This window comes from Monomorium pharaonis, chromosome 1 (assembly GCF_013373865.1).
Source record: "Monomorium pharaonis isolate MP-MQ-018 chromosome 1, ASM1337386v2, whole genome shotgun sequence".
Taxonomy (NCBI): domain Eukaryota; kingdom Metazoa; phylum Arthropoda; class Insecta; order Hymenoptera; family Formicidae; genus Monomorium; species Monomorium pharaonis.
This window is the reverse complement of record NC_050467.1, coordinates 40942391-40962277: the sequence shown is the minus strand read 5'-3', so window position 1 is coordinate 40962277 and position 19887 is coordinate 40942391. Positions and strand designations below refer to the sequence as shown.

The following is a 19887-nucleotide window of genomic DNA, read 5'->3' as shown; positions in this document are numbered from 1 at the left end:
CTCATGAACCACCGTCTCGCGATAATATGCCTGATGGCGATAAGGGATGGCGATGCCAACGTTGTGACGGTAAAACGGCTTTAGCGATAATTCAAAGCACGAGTTAAAGCAACGTGCGCCGCGCGGTTAATTCCCCGGGTCTGGCATGCTTCTTGTACATATTAGAACACAAGGTTTCACCAATCTTCCACCCATGGGAAGTCGCAGGTATCGAGAAAGATTAAGCCAAGCGGCTTATCTCGTAATACACACGGGAACAAGACATGGTAGAGTAATGGGGAAACGAAGAGCAGGAGAGACAGGGGGAGAGAGAAAGGCAATGTGAAAAGAGGCGGAAGACTAGGCAAACGGGCTAAGATAACAAAGTGCATTAATTTCCGAAGAAGAAATGAGGTAACGTCTCGCCGCGAAACTTAATGCCACGTCTACGCGTTTCCTTAACGAAATATCACGCGCTGTAGCAACTACGGTAGCTACGAAGAAAAATACGACGGCGACGATCGATATCTTCATATTGCTCTCGTTTCAAAAACAATTTCAAAAACAATATCATTTTTATCAAAATTGAGATAGGAATTTCAGAATCAGAGGAGATAGATACAAAATTTACTTCAATAATCCCATTAGTTAAGCATTCCTAAGTCTACAAGTCAATATTTTCCTTACATTATACAAAAATACTCAATATTGAATCCCTTTAACAATTGAATTCAATATTACAAATTTGCTTTTTTTATGAATTGTAATTTTTTATGAATTGTAATTTTCAACAATATAGTTGAATGTATAAAATAATCAAGCACTTCTTTATAAATTCCATTTTAATTATTTTTAGCGCTGCAATTGAAAAAATTATACAGTTTATTTTCAATTTTTCAAGAGCGAGATTTTTAATTTATATTATTCACCAAGTGACCCATTCATTTTTATTATACACGCAGTCATGTGTTGTGTAACAGAGTACATGTTCGCATTAAATCGATCTCGGCGTCAAAAAATTATTTCGCTTAACGTTATAATAATTTTCTTAATTTCTTTTCCACTCCTCGTTTATTGTAGTGACGAGAACCGAACGACGATCGCACGAATCGTGGTTGGAAAATTGGTCGGCGCAAGGTGGAAGAGAACGATCGATGTCGAGAGTTCTGATACGGCCTACACGGAGCAACGCCTGCCAGATTAATGATCCAGTTGCGATTACGACCGGCCCACTACTCACGACCGTATTAGAGTCTCCCTTTCTCGAGGGAGATCGAGATTAAAGCTTATTACACTGCGTGCGAAATTGATTTTGCGTAGTCCCTTGTTCCATGACCGATCGAACACTCGTGCAGTCAGTAGTTAAATAATCAATCCGGCCACATTTGCATGTCCACCGCATTACGTTGCGAGAGAAATTATATTTCGTTAAAACATCGTCACGATTGTAAATTATGTGAAAAAGTGTTGAATGAAAGTACGATCGCTACGCACATCGCAAATCACGCGATGAGAGACAAAGATACGTGGGACGAATAAGTGCACGTACGATCGTGTTACATCACGCGCTTTTGAACAACTGTCACGTATTGAAAATCACGCGGTGATGTCAATTTTCATCTGGAGGGAGCGCCGGCGTATCCTGTTAAAAGTCAGTAGGTCGATTGACAATAACCAATGATGATTCGTTCACACGTAATGCGACCTACCGAAAACTCACGTACGAGCAATCAGCCAATAAGAAAATACGCATGCATACTATATATAAAATATATAAAACAACATATATGAAATAATCTGTGTAATATATCTTTATAGTCAAAACGTATAATTCAGTTTTATATAAAATTTGTATATAAAATTACTTATCGAGGATTGTAGGTATAAAAGTAGTGTTATGAGAACTGATAGATTTTAATTTAAGATTAAATTTATATAATAATAAAAAAGAAGTAAATAAATTCTATTCTATTCCCCTATATTATGAAATTATTGCTAGTAAATTTTGACTAGACTTGTTAAGTTTGAGATATGGATAAATATGATTATATAATATTTATATTGTAAACCAAGTTCCTTATTAGCAAAAGAACTACAGCAAAATTCTATTTGTATGAAATTATTTGTCATTATTATTTTTTTTTGTATATATAAACACGAATCAAAATCCTTCCGATAATATAAAGTAACATAATTTGATAACGCAGATAATATAGCGCGAAAACTCATCCCTTAAATGACATGTACCTTTCTGCCCACGACTCCCTGATTTTGTTTCTTCTAGTCTCGCTACCGTTAAAAAAGAAAGCGAAAAAAGTTTCGACGTAGATCATGTTGTATCATCAAATTATGTTATCCCTCATCCCTACCTTTCCTGGAAATAGAAAACTCATCTTCGGGATGAGCGACGCTCGTCGTTTTTCCGCAGACTAACGCTGCTAGTAAACTCTGTGTTTCTCCGACGTAAACCAACAAAACCGTACCCGACTGCGCTTGATGGCCGAAGCCAAGCTGCGCCTGACAGTCCTCGCGATGGCAGGTTTCGCGTTTCGTCCTCTTCTGTCTATTTACACTATAAACGTCGATTGCTCATGGCGTACGCAATCTATATCGGACGGCCTGCGCGTCGTTGAAAATAAAGATATATATCGGGTAGAAACGTGTCTGCATCGGCTGCGACTCTGTCACTGACACGTATTACGTTCCTTCGTGTTGCCTTCAGACATAACAGTTGAATATACCGATCGGTATTACGCGGGACGTTAATATCGGCAACAACACGGAATCCTTCAAGTCTCGATTCGTTTAGAAATTCAAGTTGTGTACGTGACTGTTTAAAAAAAAAAAAAAAAAAAGAGAGAAAGTAGGTCGAAAAGATGAGAATTTCTCGATATCGAGTGGAAAGCAAATGTTGAAATATTCGCGCTAAATCACCCGGCGAATGGACGAACACGTCTTCCTGCGATCGGAAGACGCGATTATTCTTGTTCTTTTGTTTGTCAGTAATATGCCCTTTTCGGGGCAAAAGTTTACAGCCAGCTTCGAGGAGGCTCTTGGGAGAAACTTTTAAATGCGAAAACTATATAGGAATAGCCCGAGCACGAAGTAAATGTATAGGAGCGTCATTTTATGCGAAGCAAATGATATTATCACGGTGCGACGCGCAATTATTTCCTTCTGTGTAAGTCCGTTCTGTGTAAGTCCTTAACGATTGAAGGAGAGAGATGATCTCCCGACAAATCGCTTCTCCCCGGAACTCTCACGTTCCTTTATCCTAAATTCCCATCAAAATCTAAATTGGCTTAGAGAAATGCACGACGGCAACAAAACGGTTCTTACAGTGTTTTCTCCGTGCGTGTTATCTACAAGTAATTTGCAAGGCGTTAATTACACTCTCGTGTTTGCACAATCTTTTTCAATAATTTAACCCGGGAGTAGTCACCTGAAATATTTTATACATTGCAGCAGTGAGAAAATAAAGCTATCAGTATAGTAGTTTTTTTTTATTATCGATAAGAAACTTCTCTCATTCTTATATATTTTTTATATTGAACATAAATTTATATATACAGAAAAAATTAGTATTAGTTCAATAATCATTGTTTCATATATCACCAATATAGAATCTTTATTAAAAAATTTGATAATCTTCAGTAAAATATTGTATTTACTGTTATTTTATAATATTGTAATAATTATCTAATAAACACAATTTGATTTTTTTCTGATAATAGTATTAAAAAGTTCAAATTCTTGATTTAAAGATATTATTCTCTATCCGCTAATTTTCCTCTACACTCATAAAAATTGTTACTGAATATTCTTCTTGATGAAACCGTACAAAGTTTCTTCATGTAAGCGAGTCATGTCTATTCAAGATTATTAAATTCTTAAAGAAGATTTTATATCTTCGCTTACACATAAAATCATGATTATAGATTTCAGATTAACTTCTTCCCGTGTAATAATCTTAAATAAATGTAAACTTGATAAACACACGTAATTGTTTACGCGAAAAGACTAGCCGACTATTATCAGGTTAAATGTTAATAAAATCGGTCGTTCCGAATGAAAAGCGGGAACGTCTTTTCGCCTCGAGATGCGACGAGCGTCGCGCGCTAACCGCGAGTGAATGGCGTACCGGCGGCTCTTGAATATAAATAGGACGGCCGATCTCGCATCCACCGTGACGATTCGGGCAACGAACTGAATGCGCCTCAGATCGCGAGAGCGTGTAGCGTAGTGCGTATAACGTCGCATGCGCGCGCGTGAATGAAACGGTCGGCAGCAAGCAGGCACGCGCGAAACGCGCACGGTGTGCGAGGTGTACCGAGTCGGACGAAGCGGCGGCGTAACGCGGCGGCGCGCAATGTCGAGGGAAATCAACGTGCGGGCGAGCATACGGCGCGACGTCGCCGCGCGCGTCGGTTCATCCCGTTGCTGGTGGCCGCTGACCGGCCGATTGCCCCTCGCTGCAAATGGCGTGTAAAGTGCTCGAACGCGCGTGACAATAATGTCACACGCGGTCAGGCACGGGTACGATTAGATCCTGACGGTAACGCGTGCGAGATGCGTACTCGGTTTCATCTCCCGCTCACGGGTTTATCTCGGGATCTTGCCACTCGGCAATCGCGCGCGCCCCGTCCGAAAATCCGTTGCGTTGACGCAACAACGCGCCGCGCAAAATAACGCGCGTTTCGCGTTACCTCGGACAAGTGCCTCGAAATGATATATAGACTGTTTTCGTAATCATAGTGCCGATTTCCAACTTTTACCCTGCTCCGACGGCGAAAAGTATATATCACACCTCGATAACTATCGCCCTATGAATAATGAGCGACTTTCGTGTTCTCATATGTCTCCTAGTAAAGTATCTACCGCAAATCCGGACTACCGGTAGAAAACCGGTTGCCACTGCCTTCTTAATTGTTCGACTTCGCAGCGACGGCGAACGCAGTTTATTCGATTAGCGTACCCGAGCACTTCGTGTACCGTTTGCTGAAACATAAAGTTACTAGGAGGACGGCTGGAATTCAACTTCAAAAGCAGGTTCGCAACTCCGCCGGTTCAACCAGGCCAAAGTTCATTGCCGTCTTTTTCTCGCCCCCCCGCCCTCCCCTCCTTTCTACTCCTTTCCTCCTCCTACGATTTCTGTTTCTTGCCGCCGGTCTATCGGTGATCGATCGGTCGTACGATTAAGGCCAAGCGATTACCTCGATCCTCGTGACTCTAGGTGGTTGGGTGACGAGGGCAGGCATTGCATAATTAATGAACGGTCAGAGAAATATTCGAACAACTGCAGTGATACATTCGCGTAATCAAGACACCGCGATTGCGTTGAAAATGCAAAAGTTAAAAAGGCCAAACTTTAGTTATAACATAACTTTCTCTTTTTCTTTATATTAGAACACATAAAAGTCGAACACATGCCAACACACTATGTTCAATCGTTAAGTTACACGGTTACATATATGGTAGATAAAAATCAAGTACAAGTTTAAACTATTAAAATAAATTTAAAAACAAAATATGTATTATTGTTATAATTAATGTAATAACACAGAGAAAAATATGTATTTGTGAGTTATTGGAATGTTAAAATATGATTAGAAATTTCCTTTTCGTTAAATTTGTCAATTTATTGTATCGTGTGTTGTACAACCATGCTTGTGTATGTTGTTAATCGATTTTAGACTCAAATTTATAAAATATTTTATAAATATTTTATAAATATAATAAGAGCCTAAATAACTATAAAATATTCATGAGATATTTATGGTCTTATTATATTTGTGAAAAATGTAACAACATTATAAGCCGGTTGTTTCAACTTCTTGGTAAACTTACCTATTAAATAAATGTGTCTGTCTTTATTTATTTAAGAAAAAAAGTGAAGGTAGACACATGCTTACCTGATAGGTTTATAAGTTTACCAAGAAGTTAAAACTGGCCTTAAATTATTCAAAAAAAAATAGAAGATAAGTGCAGCATTCCTTCCTTATACAATGTTAGAGAATATTAACATAATTGACAACATTGAATCATTAGAAAATCCATCAATTTAAAAACTTGATATTAAATATTAATAAATTTATTTCATGTTTTTGTAAAGGAAAACATAATTCTCGAATAAATGTAAAAATAGTAAAAAAATAATTAACCTATTTTATTGAACCAGTCAATTAACTATGAATTCTCTTCTTCCATCTCTTGGTTGTCTCTTATAATCATTTTAAAGACTGAGACATTAGAAAGAAGGCTATGTGATATAATCTTTTCTGTTATAGTTCGGAAGGGGTGGTTTAATTGGCATTATCACAATGTAGAATAAACCCTTATACTTGAATCAATCCTCAACTCTTCACTCCGTGAAAAATAAATCTGATTGCCACGTCGGCGCTATTTATTTTAGTCGCAATTTCGCAATAGCTTGACACGATCGATTATCACATACGAGACTCGCAATATTAATTATCGTGACCGTCATAATTCCGCGATTAATCACGCTCAATTGCGCGACATCATTAATTTCGCACATACCGCAATCGTCGCCGCGTCTATAGCCGCGTCGTCGCACACGTTCCTCCCTCCCTCTCGCTCTCTCTCTCTCTCTCCCTCTCTCTCTCTCTCTCTCTCCCTCTCCCTCTCTCTGCTTCTTCGGCATGCGAGAAAAATGTACGCACAGGCGAAATTCGATCCTCTCCAAAAAACGCCCGCCGGGCCATTAAACCTCATAGAGCTCGTTAATCCGCGGCAGCGTGCTCGCGCGACAAAGAGATGTAGAGAGGAGAAGCTGCGCGCAGAATCCGTCGTGTAATAAGGTTTTATGATTTCAGAGCAGAGCGGCAAATGCAGTATTCGTGTGCCGCCGCTGTTGTTACTACGCCGCACTCACGACTGCGTGAGTTCGGAAGACGAATACGGCAACGCGACATGGCGAACGTGCGCGTGCACCGTGTCACACGTGTGTGATTCTCTTTGTCCTCCCGCGTGCCCATGTATACGTGTACGTGGTCTCTCCGCGCGCGTGATTTTACGACGGTTTTATCTAGGCAATTAAAATTCTGCGAATGAGCCGCTCGCTCGCTCGCTCGCTCGCTCGCTCGCGCGCGCGCGCGCGTCAGTGTCGCGCGCTCAACAATAAATAAATCAATGGGGCGCGTGCATTTCTTCGCTCCGTCGAGCATGACGGCCTGATCCCGGACGGTCGCAGAGTGAAGCTCGACGTTCGACGGAGCGAATAGCGGACGGGATCACAAAGAGTGGCAAGATCGTGCAATTTTGCAAATTTTCATAGCCTGTCCGTGTATCGAAAGTTGCACAACGAGCGTCATAACGAGATAATGAGAGACGATAACATTCTAAACACGTTATAAATCAACGGCTGTTGCCAATTCTCGTGGCTTGCCCCACACACATTGTAGAGCCCAAAGTTCAAAAAGCCGTATAACAAAAAGTCGTACGGTTCTTTTATGCATTTATTCCCCTTCGGATAAGTTATTCCCAGTTGTCATTTACGGTTACTACACCGGCACGATTTCCGCGATCGTGAACTCGCGAATATTGTATAGGCGGCCGCAAAATAAAAAACACGCATGCAATATATACCGGCTATCGATATTCTAATACACTTCGCACATAGCTCACTATCGTAAAACATATAGGCGTGATTACAAGTTCCGGGATTTCTATTTCAATTCCTAACCCCTTCGCGGCGCGGAGATATCGCTGGAATGCCGTATTAGTCTAGCCCCCCTCGTGCACACCGCGCTGCGCGAATGCGAAGGTACGGGCACGAGATATCGTCAGAATTACCGGCAACAGTATAGGCAGGCTATGTCCGTACGCGCATTCACATCCAGTATATACATCCAGTATAAGCCGCATTACAAGGAACTGAAGAGCAACCCGACCTCGTGCCATTCCACGCGAGCATGTAAAGCGGCCTTTGTTCGCGCAATTGCGAGCGCGCGATATTAAAGGATGCTTTAGGAAATGAAACAACGTACCTCTTATTGTACCCCGGGAATAATAAGTACGACAGATCTAATCTCGCTCGTTTGACAGTCAGTCGAGTCTAAAGAATAAGATTGTCTTTCAAAACGATTAATCGCGAGGTAATTTTCATAGATGTTCTTACCCGCGACAATATTCGCCGCGGCATAATGTGAAATGTATATGAAGCGTACAAAATATTTCTTTATGCCCTGAGAGGGCAAATCGAGTAGCTCTCTTTTTGTACGAATAAAAGTGATTCGCATTGTCAAGATCTCGCATGTTAGATGTAAAGCAAGGTGGAAGGAGTAACGGCACAATGGGTGACACGAGAGGGCTAAGGTGACATATGGGGCAACCGATCCGTGACGAGATAGAATTACAACCTCAAGGGTAAGCCCAAGGTTCATGCTTAGTTAAAGCGGCACCGCTTGTGCTCGCCCGAGAGTCCGCGGCGTTACATGCGACTTGATTAAGCGCGAGTCTCTCCTCTCTGTCGAAGGGTCCTCGCCTGTACGGCAGAGGCCACATGCCGTATCACACGCCAGGCTGGTACGACCATCCAGTTTGATTTAGACGCGCGAATCGAGACGTGGAGGTCGTAAATATCGGAAACAATGGACGGCATTCTGATAGAACGTCTAGCGCGAACAGTTGTTGTGTCCCCGTATTTGTTTAAACGGGCAAGACTCGAAACGTGAGCGTCAGGCGACAACAAGAGAGAGAGGCCGCGAGACTGGGTGTGTGAGACTTCAATCATTATATTATACCAAGTGATTCCGGGCATGCAAGCGTATACGTCATCAATTACAGCAACAGTAGAATCGATGGCTACACATGTAGTCCGATGAAATCCGCTGGTAATAAATTTCCCGTATATTGATGCGGGGGAGGCGGTGCATTTGCATATTATCTGCCAGAATGCTCCTTCCTGATTTAACATGTAATTTCGAATTCCGCCCGAGAGCCGCTTCCTGCTGCAACGACAATGAATAATTTGTGTTTGGACAAAGTTGCCGCGATAGCGACGCGATGTAAATGCGCGGTGATCGTCGGACTGTAATTACGACGCACGGACGACGAGTTCGGGGGCGCTCCGGCGTTGCGCGCGCCTTCGTCGTTGCCACACCTTTTTGCAACGTTAACGAATGCCAAGTGTAACACAACGACAAAGAACAAAGCAACCGGTTTTGTTGGGCGGAATCGCTGGAAGGCCATACGGCGGCATCGTAATCCTCTCGGACACGAGGTCGAGGGTATACGAGAGGAGAGCGAGCCAACCAGCCAGCCAGCCAGCCAGCCCAGTCCAGCCAGCGTACGCGATCTAAACCGAATAACACGGGTTGCCGAGAGCGTCACGTGACCCCGACGAAGGGGAAGGTCAGAGAACCCCCGGGAGATACGTTCACGTCGGGCTCCATTATATCGGTGGCTTCCTACCTGCCCCTCCCTCCGTCCGGGCGCCAAACGTGCATGCACACGTTACACGGGGGTTGGGCACGAAGAAGGATACCAGAATGCTGCATCTACTGACACCACATACGTAATACACGGGTCACGCCGCGTGTCGTACCTACCTAGCTGGCTAGCTCGCTCGCTATCCACCTACCTACCTACCTACCTACCTACCTACCTACCTACGGTACTGAGTACCGAGCAGATATCGGGGGGGAAGAAAGGTGTTGGGATGGTGTTACGGCGGCTGCGCGGGCGAGAGCGCACGTTCCACCTGCTCGCATAAACCACGGGATATCCACTTTGCTCGGGCATACGGCTAGATACGCTCGCATAATGGGCGCGTATACGTGTGTAAGCCCGGACTCTCGGTACCTGACGCCGTGGATGCAGAACGGATCGCATGCCGGCCACGTAATGGCGATTTACGTTCCCCTCTTTAAGTCGCCCCGGCTTGCCCCTAAGCGTCCGCACGCTGACGCCGCGATCCCGCCGGGCGTTCACGGCGTTACGTATCGAACGAATCGCGATAATCCGATTCGAGGCGTGACCGAGAGGATACGCCCGAGAGAATTCACCACGGTTTTCGCTATCCGTTTTCGCAGACTCGCGCAAACCTCGCCGAAAGAATATAGAAAAGATTACAAACGCAAAAGTTGCGCGGACACGCCTAAAAATTCGCACCCGATACGCGACGGGCACAGACCCACGCCATTGGTCCGATCGCGCGATGTATGGTTAAATAGCTCTAATCGCGTCCCGTGTAAATTTTGAGTAACACGACGCATTACCGACAAACAAGCGGCTATCAATCTGTCCGCCGCGTATTCGGCGGTTACTGCGGGGAGCGCGGAGCCCTTCCATATACGGAACACAGTTTGCAGCAAACCGATGTATGTATGTAGGGACCACCGAGCATTGTTAGTACCGACCGATCGACACCACCGGCGGCGGCGGCGGCGGCAGCGTTTCCATGGGAATTCACAGCAAATTCGGCCGTTATATGCGAATTCACGCGGTCTTCTCTTGTTTAATTAACACCGCTATCAAAGCGCAACGATTCTGTATCTTTCACACAGCCAAACATACATGCAGAGGAGCAGAAACCGGTTAGATAATTGGTGCGATAATTGCTTGTCGTTTTATGTGTCCCGAGGATTATTCGAGTTTCGCGAGAGTAACGAGGGTTTTAACAAAGACGTCATAGTGTTAGATTTATAAGAGCTCCTATCCAGATTCCCTATCTATAATTATATTGCGCAATAGATGCAATTAATCTCTATGTCGCATTTTAAAGAGGCGGTTTATTAAACAAAGAACCAAATCTATCGGAAGTGTAAAAATATATGTTGTTAAACATGGAGTTTCAATATTCACCTTCCCACTAATTGTTTCTTGAGTTTAAAATACAATTAATAAAATATTAATTAATCAGCTATCTTCGGCGGCATCTAGATAATTAATATTGTTTTCACAAATATTATTAATCAATTAAAAGCTATATTGAATTTATTTTGAATTGTCTAGAGGAATGTTATATAATATAATTGTATAATATATTACTGATTCTCTAGGGATCGCTTTGTACAAAAATTGTATTTATCATACAATTTAACGGATTCGCCTGATTAACAGAAATGTTATAAACGGATGTTATATAAATGTTATAAATATTAATTAGAAATTTTATTTACAATCTAACTTTATTGCGCTTTTATCATTTAAATTAATATAAATTCTTTTGAATTATGAGATATGTAAATAGCAAAATTAATACTAAATGTCAAAGGCAATTGAATTTCATGTCATTAATGATGCAGATACGGCATAATTATATCAAATACTGCGGTGATTAATTACCGTAAGTCGAGATGTTTGCACCTGTGGTGACTCGATAATTCCTTGGATCAATAAACAGCATTGCTGGTAACTAACTAATCCTAGAGATACTCAATAATCATGTATAATGCGAAGAGATCCACATTGATGGCATCATATTCATGTGATCGTGGCATTATGACGACTTATACTGCATTCTTGCAAGCAAATCGCTAGAAGAATTGCATTTCAGAAGGATAGAAAATACATTCTTGTTTCGATTGAACGGTTGGTTAAGCAAAGTACACTTCTCTTATTCACACTGTAATCGTCAGACTTAACATTCGAAACGAAAAAATCGGTCGCTGTATCTTGCCGCTTTTGTATCTCAAAGATAAATATTTCAAGAGACTGTTACAGTGTATTCCTTCCTTTGAGCTCCGGCAAAGTAGCGCATGCAGCTTTCGCAATTCGAGATAGCCCGAGCTTTCTTGAATTTCTGTGGAGATGAAACAAGTAAACTCGTAGGAATGAAAGTCTGTCGGTTATGGCACGAACGTGACAATATATCCTCCCGAGGTAGACAAGAATAGGTAGACAACCGACAGTCGACTGAAATTCCCTCTGCTCTTTCTTCACATTTGTAAATGTTCACCGTATATTTTTCACTTTCGTAATCCTCGGAATCAATTATCGAAATCTATTTCAGAATCAAATAAGAAATTTTCGATTAAAATATTGTAAGAATAATCAATATTGGGATATCAATTGGAAACGCGGTTTGTATAAATTAAAAGGTTAAAAGATGTAAAATAAAAATTTGTACGATCTTACGTCAAAATAAATTCAGCACGGTACAATTTTTTATATTATTTTTAAATACTTGAAGAAAAGCACGTGGATTATAATTGGAGAATTAAATCTCCAAACATATAATTCAAAATTATAAATAATAAATAAATTCCAAATAATAGAGGAGAAGCTGCTATCACAGCCTGTCCATTTAAATTTGATTCAATGACTATTAATTATTAACTTTGTTAATAATTAATAGTCGATATTTTAAATTAGAAACTTAAGCATTCGCCAATATGTGTCGTTTAATCAATTCTTAAACTTAAAATTATAAAATGTCTAATATTTAAAATGTTATTTATAAAAGTGTAACGATATTACATAATAATAATAGGTCAAAGAAAAATTACAGAGACGGCAATATGGGCTCACTAGATTAAAAAAATTGATTTTATTTAGAGAAACATGTTTCGTCATAAAATTATATATTTAATTAAAATAAAGAAAAAAATATTGAAAATTTCTATCTAATCATTAGAATTTCTCACCTAATAACGAGATATTATAAATGGCCTACAATAGCTCTAATTAATACGTTCTCTATACGTATATGTTGTTGTATTAACCTACATATCACACAATAAGGTCTTCGATAATCATGCATAACACATGCGAGATCCATTCGCACTAATACATGAATCGCTGGATTTACTTATCAGCAATGCTATGTGTATCATGAAATTAACTTGAATAAAATGTTTAATATTCGTACATAGAAAGAAAGCTTGGATCGCAATAGATTAAACATTAATAACGGAATTAAAAGGTACATGCATAAAGATGAAACTGGACGAAGGGGAAAGCAGCGAGAGAACGGAAGGAGAGGAAGGAAAGAAAGCGACGAGGCAGCTGTTACGGTCCCATTGTAAGCCCGTTCCGGCGCTCCGCAATTATTTACCGGCACGTAGAGACCGGCGAGAAACATCACGCGAGAACAGAAACGCCCGACGACTTATGGCGCTCCGAGACACGAGACGACAGTCACCCGATCGTGCCTCGCGCGAATACGCGCCGCTTTTGCAATGCAAAATCTACGTCTACCGCGTAATACGCCTCATTCGTCACAAGCAGCAATACGGCGCCGTTCGCCGCGGCGTTACTAAATCTCCGCCACGTAAGCGCGGTAGCCGCCTTCCAGATAAGGAATTAGCAACGAGGGACTGTTGGCGCGAAAATTTTACCTCGGCACGAATAGGCTCTATGTATGAGGATATCAATAAGGCTATTATTCAAGAAAAATTCAAGAAAAGTGAGATACACACTTTGCACGAATATTCTTTATTATTTATAAGTTAACTAACTCTTTGTTGATCTTGACGTATCTCCCGTCACAAGATACAAGTTGTTTGCCTCCGTTACTCAATTATTCACATATAAAATTATTAATCACAATGTATCCAACAAAATGAAATATCGAACTAATGTGTGTATAAAATTAAATGAGCGCCATAAATAAAGAAATATAACTAAATTCGTATTATTTAAATATAATTCATAAACTTTGTTATTTAAATATAAACTTACATGTATAGTTATGCCAAGTTGTTAGTTATAATTAAAAAAAAATGTGTTTCAAAGTATCGTGGCAGAATCAACGAGAATTCGTGCACTATTGTGTACAACGATATACGAATCGAAGTTAAACTTTACGCTCAGTGTTTTTCGTCGTTAGGAGATTGTATTCCAGAAAACACGAGGATTACTATCTCTGTTTCCTGCTCTCAGAAACAAGCGAAAGTATGCTATAAGAAACGATCTCTGTTTCTCTCTTTTCCGTCTTCTTATCCGAAAGATAGAAAATACAGTATACGATGAAAGGAAACCTTAATGAGATAGCAGTAATTGAAGCGGACATTAAATCGGCATCCAACTCACATGACCCTTCGGCGGAGTGCTTTCGAAAACTTTCTTCAGTAGTACTAACAGACCAACTTGCAGAGTTTTTAATCTAACATTCTCAAAGTCTATTCTTGTAATGCGTCGTTATCCTTTACGACTTTTTGCGAATCGTAATTTCATTATTAGTGATTATTATTTCATTGAAAAGAGTTGAATTCCAAACACGTGCACGTCTTACATGCACGACGTGACATTTACTGGACAATCGTGTTGCGATAAACTGATCGCGATACTGCAGGTTCGGGCGATGTGTCCTTCCTTCCACATCTCTCGGTTTGCCGCGTCAGACAGCAACTACCAGGCGAAACTTCCCACGCGTAATTTCTTGATGAAGTGGTCGTTTGCGGAGCGACTTTAGACTATGAAATCATATTTGCGGAGAGACTTCGACATAGTGCCTTACAAGAACCATCGAGTATATAGGTATCTAGAGAACCGTAGAGCAAATGGCTATGCTCGGACTACGTTATTACGTGCGAAGGCAAACCCAATAGTAACGGCCAGACTTTGAGTTACGAGAATTAAATAGAGTGACAACTCTGTTGAGTAACGAGACGTATTGGAATCTCGGAGAAACCACTCGCGACTAATTTTGTAGAAAATTGAATCGCAGAAGGAAATATCGATTGCCCACACATCAAACGCAAGGATTAGATAAATCATGTTAAAAATAATCGTAGCACATAAACGCGTGAATAGGGTAAATCAAGTGTAATTGCCATTGCTTACGCAATCGTTTAATCCAAGTCGTACTACTAGTTACCGACTAGTTGTGTTAATCGAGTCACGATGAAGCTTGCATTAATGGAATGCAGAATCAAACTGCGTGCCTGGTTCGGTTTCATTCAAGTGCTAGATCAGACAAATACCCAAATAACGAACCGTAGTTGAAAGACTATACACGCATTCACAGATACAGCTTCGATGACTAGTGCCTACATGTGTAAAGAGAGATATTCCGTTACAATAGAGTTGCTTCCCGGGTTGATTCGCCGAACTGGCGCACTATGTTGTGGTCGAACGTTAATATTAATTACCATTCAACCAGCATGCATTTCCTCTTGTAAATACGCCAGTAGATACACCGCAAATACCTGAATATTCCATGATAAATATACATTAAAGAGACAGGCAGTGTATTGTAATGCCTGTCTAATGGGTATCTAATCTATAGAACCTAGTCCATTAAAACAATCGATCCAAATATAATTCTACGATATTACGTATCAAAATATTATTGTTACAATCATATTTTAAAAGGTATTCTAGGATAGTACCAAAGTTTGTCTACATTTAGACTTTTTTTTTTCAAAAAAATTACCCATATTTAATAAATGTCTGTGAATTTTAATATGATTAAACGTTCATTAATTTTTATTAATTTATTGGTTTTTTGTTATGTAAATTTGAAGACAACATTTTTCAAGTTGATTAACACGATTCGATTGCTTTGGTATTTTTTAAGGAATCTGTCAACTTAAAAAATGTGGTTTACGTAACATAAAAACTAATAAACATTTATCAACACTAATTTACTAAGATCTTTACTAAGCATGTATAAATAGATATGTAAAAGCATAGAAAAACAGGTGTCATTTTCTTGAAAAAAATTTCCGGAAATAGGCAATGTTTTGCACTCTAAACTTTAGAATACTTCCTTGATTCTTTTTTTTTTTAAAGCAGATCATTTAAGTGACAGATCCATTTTTCTTAGAAAACTAATACAATATTATCAATTTTAAAAAATAATGATAGTCAAAATGTTATGTTATTTTTCGAGATTTAAGTAATACATAATCAAAAAATTCTTTAACATAAAAGTTTCAATATATCCGTACAAGAGGTACACGTATTACATTGAAAGTAGGATATTGGCAAGAAGATTTCCTGAAACGGGGAGAGCTGAGGTACTTGTACCGCTTGGAGATTATACTTATCTCACACGATTCGCGTGTGTAATCGCCGGAGAAAATTTCGGTCGTACGTTACGCCGAACAGAAATTACGGAGGCCCCCATTTCAGGCAACGTGTCCAAAAGTTGGTAATAAGCAGGTTAAAAGTACGGTGGATACTAGGTGGTGTATATAAGCCTCAAGGCTCCGAAAATTGGGGGACCCGTATAATCCCCTCTCTTACACAGGAATTGAGATTAGTGTATTCGCGGTAACTCGACGGTCTCCACCCGACGTCGTACACTCGAACTGCTCTCTCTCTCTCCTCTCTCTCTCTCTCTCTCTCTCTCTATACGGTTCAGAACGAACTCGCGCCATCGTGGTCCAGGCAATTTGCAGCGGAACGAGATAACTTTGTTCCTACGAGACGGCAGTTACACCGCTTCTTTCGTCGCGCGGATTTCGGAAGAGAGAGGAGCAGTTTAGTGCCACACATTTGGGTCGGATTTGTAGGGACTCGACAGAAAAAAAATCCTCCTTTCTCGCGGGTTTTTTTTTTCTCTCTCTCTGCCATGAACTGCACGACTCCGACTCCATTATAAACCTCGATCGCCGAGCTGCAAAGCTTCTCATTGAGCCGGTGATTAAAAGGCTGGTTTGCGACACCGGGGTAAATTGAGATAACGCGGCGGAGTGATGATTGTTCGCGACGTAATCCGAAGCGTGAAAACGTGCCGACGCAAATGCGATCGCGCGCAATGTAGGTCATCGGGCATACCAATAATAATACAATGCAGCGTTATTGGCTGTGCCATTTCCATTTTAATATCGGTCGGATTATAATATTAGCTTGGCCGGGGCGAGTAATTATGGAGTAATGACGAGAATTACGCGGCGCACCGGCGCACTAACGCTACTTCCTGCCGAAATAATTAGTATCGTTTCAACATCGAGGCTTCTTATTGCCCGTGCACGCGCCTCGCCCGCTCGCTCGCTTCCTTCAGGAAGTCGTAATATCAGCGGCTCGAATAGCACACGTTTCGGTCATAACCCCGATGATCCCCGCCATTCGGAGTACCGTCCCGCCGTCAATTCGATTCGTGACATCGCGGTAAACGAATCGAGGATAACCGGAGACGCACGCGCCGCATTTCCGCGGAACCATTTGCGAGCGTGGCTGGCCGGTCGACCGGCAGTTACAGCGAAATTGCCCATGGCGCAAGAAACACGAGAGCGCATAAAGTTTATTACAAGTTTATCATGGGATCTTGAACCCACGGTTTTCCCTGCCCCCCTCCTCCCCCTCGCCCACGAAGGTGAAGGCGGCGGAGGCACGTTCGACCTAAAAATAAAACTCACGAGTCGCTGGCGAATCGAGGTCGCACTATGAACGGTGACCTTGCCAGTATGAAACAAAGAGAGATAAAAATCTAAGATTCAATGGCCCACCTCATGCGTGGCATGCAAAAAATATTTGCGCGCGGCGATAGAGAAAAGAGCGAATTCGTAAGCGGGCGTGGTATGGACCTTCCTAAAATAAAACAGATCTATCGTTGTAAGAAGAGTCTCGGATTACGCGTCATATCTGTAAATTCCATCGAGTAATGTCTTTAAATTTTCTTTTTTACTATAACATAATTTCACGTTTAGTGTCCTGCTATATAGACAAATAAAAGCGCGGTACAACGTTACGCTTATATTTTTTTTTTATTTTTAACATGTGTATCTGATAAAAATACCCACATATGAACATTGAGATTATATAAGCCAACGACTTAAAGAATAAAGAGGGTAATGGTGATCCTCGCTATCGATACGGCGCCTCCGCTATCAGCCGACGTAAATATAGAGAGCCGTCTCCGGTAACAGCCCAAGACCAAGCCAATCGAGTTGCAGGCGACTCGATACGCGTGGCCACGATAAGATAACCCTTCACAGAAATGCTCGTCGCGTCTGGCAAATGAGCCACGCGTTACCACTGGTAACGTAATACATTAGGCCAAGATGGCGCGAGGATGGGAGAAGTAGGCAAGGAAAATTAAACGATGATGAATGTCTCGTTAGCCGCACGTACCACCCGCGGTATGTTTTCAACTTGACGTTTATCAATTACGCCGCTATTTTCATCGGTGAATTTGATCGCGTTTATGAGATTTAAATTATGACGCGTGTGAGCGGGACAATCGCGTCCGCCCGCTCGCTCGCTATTAGCGCGCGCGCTTGAATGCTAAAATCAGAGTGTAACGAACTCTGTTAGTTAATTTTATAGCACGCGCCAATTAAGTCCCGCCGATAACGTCTTGTCGAAGACTTAGCGAACGATGCTTCCTAAGTACCTACTGGGTGGGAATCGATCGTGGTTCTCGGAGAAACGGGCACGGCTGGCGTCTCATCGTGAAATTCTGGCATGTCGAAGGTAATTAATTAACCACGTTTCCAGCATTCTCGTTGGCGCCCGGCCAAAACTGCCAGGGATCCTGCAGACTCCGTCGGAAATGCGCGAGAAATTAGCTGAGACCGTCTTTCTTCGTGTATCGAGAAGATGAGTCAAATTTCGTGAAAGATGCCGAAGGTATACACGTTCAAAACCATTTCCCCGCACGAACTATATCACTCGACAATAGAAATAACTTTGAAAAATTAATTTTCGATTACTCCTAATGTCATCAATGACAATCGTATATTTATTTTATATAACAATATGTCGCATTTTGAAATGGCAGCGACACTACGATGGTATCTATCCGGTGAAAGTTTTGCACAATGAACATTTCGCTCCGACGCAAAAACAAAGATGTTAACTTCGCAGACGTAAATCAGAATGGCAGAGGCTATAGGATCCCGTATCTTCGTTATATACGCTGAGTAGGAAACGCATCTGTCGCCTTCCGAAAATGGCGAATAGTTGCGGCGCGAGGGCGTCAGGCGGGTGACACGTACATACAGAACATTATAATAAACTTGGCGCGAGGGGAGGGTAGGAAAGAGGAGGTACGCGCTCGTCGAACAAAACGCTTTTGTCATTTCGCACAACAAAGCCGGACCGACGGTGGCGAAATAGGCTCACATAGGGCAGAATGAGGGAGAGGGCCTTGCGGGCACGAGCGGCTCGGTAACCACGAAGTACATAAAGCGGAAACCGTACACCATCCACCGTGTACCGGAACCGTGTTGTTAGGCCAGCCGCACTTAACCGCCTTGCGCGCAGCCTCCAAAAGTCCCTCTCGCGCGTCCCGACGCATTCCGATAACGAATTTCGACTTTCTTTCCCCGCGACGTATTATAAATTCCTCGATGCAGGCGTGCAAAAATTGTCCCGACAGCGTGGTAGAAAGAGAGTGAGAAAAGATGGCGGGGAAAAACGTAATTCCGTCTCGCTGCGTATCGGGGTTCGAGATGCATCGCGACGCGCTGCCGTTGGGGAGGCACCGTCTTTACTGCCGTCCCCGGTAATAGAACTGCTCGTGATGAGTCATCCGATGGGGTCCGCGGCACCCCTACGGGATATAGCAGTCGCCCCCGATGAGGGTGGTTGGATAATAAACGGGACCTCCGCGAGATCCGACACACACACACCGACGAGAGACAACGATAAAAAGGGCCGGAGCATGGAAAAGTCCCGGCCTCGCAAAGTCAGAACGTAATTTCGCTCTCCGGAATCTCAGGGGACGCCGAGCATAGTCTCGCAGCCAACCTGCGAGACAATGACGAACGACGCGAGAAAAGCCTGCGACAGTTTGCCGCGAGCGGCCACTTCACGGCGCACACTCACGCGAACGAGAGATACAAGTCTTGTTTGCAAAAAAAGAAAAAAGAGATATAGGCACAAATCCATTTGGCGCAAGAAGAGCCGGAAAAAGCAGCGATATTTTCACGCGCTAACGTAATATGCCGGTCATACGTCGTAACAAAAAGATATTTTAACGTGACGCTAAGGCTAGAAAAGTTTAAAGGTGTTTCGTAATTTCTATACCAAGCATTCTCCCCCCCCCCT

General features: G+C 42.0%; 1 protein-coding gene across 8 annotated transcripts in view; it reads right to left on the bottom strand.

Moving 5' to 3' along the window:
* Positions 1-19887, bottom strand: part of LOC105837990 (fat-like cadherin-related tumor suppressor homolog) — a 343441-nt gene that overhangs the window by 303615 nt on the left and 19939 nt on the right. The gene's annotated exons all lie outside the window — the stretch shown is intronic.